Here is a 7,865-nt window from a genome sequence, read left to right on the forward strand (position 1 = left end):
ACCCTGAAATATTTTTATTTACTTATCATCATTGATGTTTTATTATTATTATTATTATTATTATTAATTTCTCTGAAGTCTGGCCCTTCACTTTGACCAAGAAATTTAGACCTGGACAAACAATAATGGACTGCCCCTAGTTTACCATATTCTATCGGTTCAACCTGGCATCTAGCTGGGACACTGGGATTACCTTTCCCAGGCCTACAGAAGAGCTCTGTGTAAGCTCCAAAGCTTGTCTCTCTCACCAACAGAAGTTGGTCCAGGACAAGATCTTACTTCACCCACCTTGTGTCTCTAATATCCTGGGACTCCCGCGCTACAAAAACAGAGAGCCTAGGACAGACACCTGGCCCCTGAGCTCTCCCTAGCAGGACCCGCCCTTGGAAGGGAGGTGATGGGCTCAGCAGCAGCAGACCCTCCCTCGGGTGTGCGATTTCCCCGGCAAACACATCCTTAGCCTCCCACTCCCTCCAAGGACCCCAGTACTAGTGGCGATCAGCGCTGCCCCCCCCGCACCCTGCATGTCACACTGCCCAAGGGGCGGCTCGCCCCAGCCCTTCGCCCCGCAATGCAGCAGCGCAGCTGCTCGGGGGCACTGACCAACCCTGGGACGCGAACCCGCAGCAGAGGCGAGACCAGCCGCCTCGGGCGAAGGCACCTGACCGAGGGCCACAGCTGGACACTCAGACCCCCAGCACCGCGCAAACGCCAGGCTGCAACCTTTACCTGCGGCAGGGAGGCTCAGCCCCGCTCTGGGCGGCCGGGCTGCCCCCGCCTCAGGCGGGCCGGTCTTTGCAGGAGAGGCGGGAAGCCGGGCTGGAGACCTGCTGATGGAGAAGGCGCCCTACACTGCCCAGAGACCGGCGCCCGCCGGGCTCCGCTGCCGAGGGGAGGAGCCCGGCGCTGCACAGCCCAGCGGACCTGCAGCTGCGTGTGAGCGCCGCCGCCTTTCCCCCGCGCCTGAGCGGGGGGAGGGACGCGCTCAGTCCTCTCCGGCGCCCGAGACGCGCTGGCCCTGTTGCCAGTTCCTGGGGAGCTTTGGTCGCTGCCCAGCTAGGGGGACAGAGACGTCGGGAAAGGGGCCGGCTGCCTCTATAGCACCCCTCCGCGGGGCATGGCAGGCCCCAAACGTTTAAAACTCTTGAGTCAGGCTGCCAGGCATCCTGGGATTTTATCTTTCTTTCTTTCTTTATTGAAAAGGGCCCCAAACTATATATATAAAAGCCACTAAGCCCCTTTTTTGTCCTATGGTGTTAATAGGCCAGTTCACCTTGAATCGTCCCTTAGCATAGGGGTAGGCACTAGGTGGACCATGGGCCAAATCCAGACCACCAGATGCTTTTGAATGGACCTTCTGGTTTGCGATCATTTTCAAAGGTTCCTTTTCCCCCCTCACACCCGCGCTTTGGAGGGCCTCAGGGAATCACCAGCCTCCAGAAGCTGGGGCTTTAAGAAAAACCATCAACTATCACGAGATGAGCAATAAGGTTACAGGGAGCAGCACCATCGCATTTTCCCTTCTTGGAAGTCAGGAACTGTGTTAAGGAGGGTTAGCTCCAGTTGTACTGTGGTAGCACACAAAAGCCACATTGTTACAGACACTGTTGTAAATGCATAGTCAGACAGACTCAGCTCCTCAAAAGGTATTTAGGCACCTAAATCCCACCAATTTCTATGGGAGTTTTGTGCCTAAATACCTTTGAGGTCTGGGCCACAGTCTCTGCTCTGAAATGTTACAACTTTTATTCCATCAACCCAGAGAGACAAAGCTCAATGATGCGCAATGTCCTTCATCGAACTCTAAGGAAGCCCTATTAATCCTAAAATAACTTATATATCATCTTTTGCTATGTTAATGTTTTTTAAAAAAACTATTGCTATGTTTGTATGCAGTGTTACTGTAGCCATGTTGGCCCCAGGATACTAGAGAGACAAGGTGGGTGAGGTAATATCTTTTATTTCAAAGGCTTGTCTCTCTCACCAACCGACATTGGTCCAATAAAAGATATTACCTCACCCACCTTGTCTCTCTAGTATGGCTGTGCTTGTAATTCATGCTCTAGGACGGTACCACTGCCCTCTACTGCATGGATTCATAAGGCATGAGGGATGAACTGTATGCCATAGTCTGTATATATCTAGCAGCGTTTCTTTCCTTTTACTCAATTTGTAGGCGGCTGTGCTTTGGGATCAAAGTTCTAAATCCTGCACTCCGCCATCACCTTTTGAGCAGCTAGAGTGCATAGTGAGAAATGTTCATTCTTCGAATGCCATAGATTTGCCACACTATTACTAATCATTGCCTGGTTTGTGTTCTATTATACAGAGAGCACTACACAAACATTAACCCTTATGCCCCTCAGCCCCAGTGAGGTGTAGAAATATTCTTATCCCTGCTTCACAGACAAGGCAACAGATACAAAAAGATTTCTTGACTAACTCAAAGCCACACAGTGGCTTTGCAAAATATACCCTAGAGTCCAGATAATGCAATAGTCTTTTACATAATAGTACTTTCATTCTAAAGGATCACATTAGATTTTGCTTTCCATACCATCCTGAATGTACGGTATATATATGCCCTTTGTACTGCTAATGTGATAAATTATCTATTTAGGTATAAACTGGTCAATGTCTGTGGCATTTTCCTAATATGATACAAGAGGTGCAACTATAGTGAAACTTTTGTTAACAGTCACCTACTAACCCTGGCAACCTGCCCTTATGGGCAACAAAATCTCAATCTCTGTTGTACTACATTATGCAGCTGCTTGTTAGAACTTCAAAGAAAATAGTCACTTACATGCCCACCATTAACAGTTTTCCCTGTGTTGTTTTTTTTTAGTCTCATCCCCAAATGAAATGGTCCACTGCAGTGTCATTGAATAGGCAGAATAAGGGATGTCTTAAATCAGTTATTAATGTTTACAATTTTAATAGATAATAAAATGATAAATAACCTATTGTCCTCTTGACCAAATTGGCCGAATTTTTTGTTCTTGATTTCCTACCTATTTTTTAAAATGATATTGGATCGGCTGTTTTATTAAAATAATCAAACATTTAACACAAATTTGCATTTTGTAACATATTTTAAAAGGTTACTATGGTTATCCTGAGTTTTAGTGTCTTACTTCATACGTCTTAACCTGATTTGCTGGAAAACTGGTCCTGATGAATGCACAACCTCTTCCATCATGATGGAAGTACTCCCTACAGAATCTTCCATAGATTCTGTTGAGCCTATCCCTAGTATTGCTCACCTCCCATTCAAACTGCTTGTATTATGTTTTGTGATTGCCTCTATCTGACAAGGAGAAAATCCTCATAGTGTCTCCCAGCCTTCCCTCAGACTTGATTGTTGACTTTTCCGCAAAGTGGCTGACCTGGCAGTAGGCCAAAGGCACCCTCTACACTGTTCCAGAGTAGCAGCCATGTTAGTCTGTATTCGCAAAAAGAAAAGGAGGACTTGTGGCACCTTAGAGACTAACAAATTTATTTGAGCACAAGCTTTGAGCTGTAGCTCACGAAAGCTTACGCCCAGATAAATTTGTTGCCTTCTACACTGTGAAAATTAATATATTAGAGTGGCCACTTAATGCAGATATTACTGGGTTATAGCACAGTTTGGTAAGAAAGTTAAGACATGGTTTGGTCCCATCTACACAGGCATCACCAAAATCACGTGAAGCCTATGAGGGCATTAGTCTGTAGTAACCAATCAGCCCAAAGGGTATAATTTATAGTGTACCTTGGACTAAAGGTATGCAGAACTGGGAAAGTGGTTCCTTACCAGGCATTTATTTATATTTTTATGTTTCTTTCACAGGTTCTGTTATTCCAACACTACGCACAGATGCTAATGTAACAAGTTCACTTTGCTAGAGGTTTGTTACTGTGCTCTGTGGGAGCCTCCCTTGGAATTAAAAAATAAAAATTATCTGGAAAGCAATTGTCTTCCTTTGGTTCCTTGCCTGGGAAATCACTATAAACCTGCTGCATATGCAATATTTCTTTCTCCCGTGCCTACAGTGCTCTCCCTATCCCAGTGTGCCAAGTGCCCACTCTCTTCATTCCGATCTCTCCTGAAACCCCACTTCTGCAAGGTTCACAATATTAACCCACTGACTGAAAAGCAGCGTATGTACTACCAGGCTCAAAGGATTCCAATCTATTGTGTCTGATCTTTGTGTGCCTTTCAGACTGCCAGCCCCTTGCAGCAAGGATGTCTGCATTTAGTACAGCACTTGGTAAGTTGTCTGCATGCACAAAATAAATAAAACAAAACATTCTGCATAGAGAGCAGCTACAGAATTAGGTCCAAAATTGTCTCAGTGTTAAAAGCCAGAGCTACACATCACACATTAAATTAATTTATAGAAAAGTTGTGGCCAAGAACGTTAATACACTGGAGGCTCCTTGCTAAGAACATGAGGTCATTACCAGACTCAAATTATATAATGGAAGACTCAAGCTTCTCATTTATTTGCACAGGATGCCCTCAATGTAATTATTGGCTTACGTGCCCATCATTTTCTTTTATTTAAAAATAAATAGTTTTGCCATCCCATTTAAAGAAGCAGACCTATCACCCTGCTGCAACAAAAATACAGCTCAGAGAGGCAGCCCTGCCCCACATGAATTGGATTTCTGAAGGAGATCAGAACAAGGTGATGTACTCACCATTTGCAAGACCAGGAACCTTGCCCTCCACAAGGAAAAATAAACCTGCATTCAGAATTTGCTGATCATCATTCATTCCTCCATTCTTTGTAGCTTAACACCAAGCTTGTCACCTCCTGTGCTCTCTGGGCCAAATCCAGGGTACAGTGAGGTCCCATTAACTTCAGTGGGACCAGGATGTAATCTTGCATACAGGTCTTTTAGATGTCAGAGCTGGAAAAAGAGAATAAATTATGGTGTAAATTCAGAGTGAAAAGAACATAAGAGTCAGATCCATGGAGGAACAAGACAATCGGATGATGACTTGCAGCAAAATCTTTACTAGAACAACTTATTTATATAGGACCTTTCATCCAAACCAATCCCAATGTGCTTTAAAGACAGCATACAGAGGGATTGTTTCACCACCATTGAAATCCAGCCACCTCTCATCTGCAAGCAATCCATCTGGCACCTGCACACTTCATTAAAATTTATGAAGCAAGTGAAGAATTACTTATACAAATGAAGATCTCTTTTCCCTTCCCCACTCCCTTTGCAAAAAGTGCTATGGAAACTTTCTTGAAAATAAGTGCTCAGGATCTTTCATTTACATCTCATCTCCAACAGTACAGTGGCCTCTAGCATTAGGCTGGGACATTGGTTCATAACTGAATTAGAGAGAAGTGTCACTTAAGCCCTGATCCAACAAACACTTGAGCACTTGCATAACTTTATTCTTGTTAGCAGTCCCAGTGAAATCAATGGGCCTACAATTTGTGAACCAAGCATTTAATTCTCACAGTAGAAAAAAAAAGTCAGAAGATTGGCTTTAGAAGCATTACATTTGAAAAATAATTACTGTATCTTTTGCTTTGCCTTCAGTTTTTGAGCTCTCTCTCCACAGCTGTGAGACCAAAGGTACTGCATCAGGCATATCAGAAGGCCAAAGAGAACAACAGATGATCCAGTGCCAAGCTGCAAACTCAGGAGTGAAATATCAGCTAAAATCACCTCTGCCTGTTGAAAATGGTGCCAGTATTGGGTACCAGTTCTCTATACTCATAGCTTCATGCAATTGAACAATTCCCTCCCTTCTGGAAGGCCATACTCACCATGGCTGGTGCTGTGAGTGACACCATGCAAAAAGCACTCTGAAGGAGAAGCGCCAATCAGCATGTCTTGTTTAAAACTTTGGGGGAGCAAGAGAAGGGAGATTATACTAACAATGGTACCTCTGTGTTTTATCTGTAGCAGCTGCCAGTGCAGCTTTGAGGGGTTCCCGCTCCACACCCATGGAACGCCCAAGCCAGATAAAGAGAAAGAGGACTCCGGATAACATGTTCAGTGAGATCCTGCAAGCCAGTGATGCATCAGGCTGTGAACAGAAGGCCTGAAGGATGAATAATGCAGACTGTATGTAGAAGGAAAGAGCGGACAGGAGAAAGGCCCAGGAGTTGGAGAGGGACATAACGTACCAGGACATAATGGGGTTTCCTTCTGCAGAAAACACAGATACTTCAGACTGTTGTGGACCTGCAAGTTCAACAGTCCTGAACTCACCTCCCTTTGCAGCCCTTGGAGAGCTCCAGGCTAGCACCTCCCTCAACTTTCCATGTGGCATCAGGGGACGCATCCCTGCTCCTACCACTCCACACCAGGGAGATATTAAGGACAATCACAACTTCATATACACTGACCTGAGAAGCCACAGTTGATGCACGTGTAGCTAAAATGGACATGAATGTTCCTTCCCCTTCTTTAGCTCTGTTCCATAAATTAAAGTTTTAATATCTTTGCTTTTAACTTGCACAGAATTTTTTAAAATGTTTTTGTTACTCAATAGAACTCTATTGTTTGGAAAACAAAGTCATTTTTATAAGTTCCCAACATATGCTGCAGACTGTCTGGTGGTATTGAAAGCACCAACTTACTTGCGATTTTATACTTTGATACAACTCATAGGATCAGTGACACTCTGTAATAATTATAAATGTACAGCAAACACCACAAAATGAATAGATGCATTGTCAGTTTTATATTCATAGAGGTACACCAAGTACCACGCAATTCCTAACAGGCCCCCAAACTGCAAAGCCTGGTAGAGCATAGTACACCACAATGCATTACTGTGGCTCTCTTAAAGTACTCTTTTAGAGCCTCCATGAGCCGTATAGCTCTGTGCTGAGCTCTTCAGATAATAGCACTTGCATCAGGCTGATCAAACTCAGCAGACAGCCACTCCACCTTCATTCTGCAGCTTGGCAGCAGCTTTTCACCATTTGCTTCACAGATATTATGCAGGACACAGCAAGCAACAATAACCATTGGGATATTTTTCTCACTGAGTTCCATTCTTGTGAGTAAACAATGCCTGCATCCCTTCAATCTGCCAAAAGCTTATTGAACTGTCTGCACCTGCTGAGCCAGTATTTAAGTCTTTCCTGGCAGGTGTATGGCTTCATGAGCCAGGGTAGTAAGGGGTAGGCCGGGTCCCCCTAGGTTCACTATTGGCATTTCAACATCGCCACTGGTAATCCACCACTTGGGAAAGAATGTCCCTCCTTGTAGCTTTCTGAACAATCCTGTGTTCTTAAAGATGAAGGCTTCATACACCTTTCTTACCATCTAACACTGATATCAGTAAAGCATCCCCAGTGATTCACCAACACTTGCATAACCATATCAAAATAGCCCTTGCTGTTGATGTACTCTGTGTCAAGGTGGTCTGGTGCCCAATTAGGGACATGCATGCCATCTATTACTCCACTGCTATTCAGAAACCCCAAATCCATGCACTATGTCCCACAAATGGCTGAGAGTCACGGTCCTGTGTAGCAGCAGAGAACTAATGGTCCTGCATGTTTACATGACAAATGACTCCGACAGTGGATTTTCCAACACCAAAATGACTTCCCACTGATCAGTAGCAATCCAGCATTGCAAGTTTCTGCAGTGTGATCACCGCTCACTTCTTGTCAGTGCAGCTCTCATTCTCATGTCCCTGTGCTGGAGGGCCGGCAAGCTCAGCACACAAATCCAGGAACGTGACCTTGTGCATCTGAAAGTTCTGCAGCCACTGCTCATCATCCCATAGCTGCACTATGATGTTATCCCACCAGCCAGTGCTCGTTTCTTGGGCGCAGAAGTGGTTCTCTACCATTTGCAGCTGCTTCATGTATGCCACCAACACTTCACTT

General features: G+C 44.8%; 1 protein-coding gene across 8 annotated transcripts in view; it reads right to left on the reverse strand.

Annotated features, from left to right (window-relative positions):
* The window catches only part of ARHGEF28 (Rho guanine nucleotide exchange factor 28), a 197,951-nt gene extending 197,040 nt beyond the window's left edge, over positions 1-911 (reverse strand). For 4 of the 8 annotated variants that reach the window (XR_007356563.2, XM_048849305.2, XM_048849303.2 and 1 more), the window contains exon 1: positions 730-909. The gene's annotated coding sequence lies outside the window, so the exon portion shown is untranslated. Of the gene's footprint in view, positions 1-729 lie in introns of all 8 variants that reach the window. The other 4 variants (XM_048849301.2, XM_075128538.1, XM_048849309.2 and 1 more) reach the window with 4 other exon arrangements.
* Between the last annotated feature and the right edge of the window lie 6,954 nt (positions 912-7,865).

This window comes from Caretta caretta, chromosome 5 (assembly GCF_965140235.1).
Source record: "Caretta caretta isolate rCarCar2 chromosome 5, rCarCar1.hap1, whole genome shotgun sequence".
NCBI classification, from domain to species: Eukaryota; Metazoa; Chordata; order Testudines; family Cheloniidae; genus Caretta; species Caretta caretta.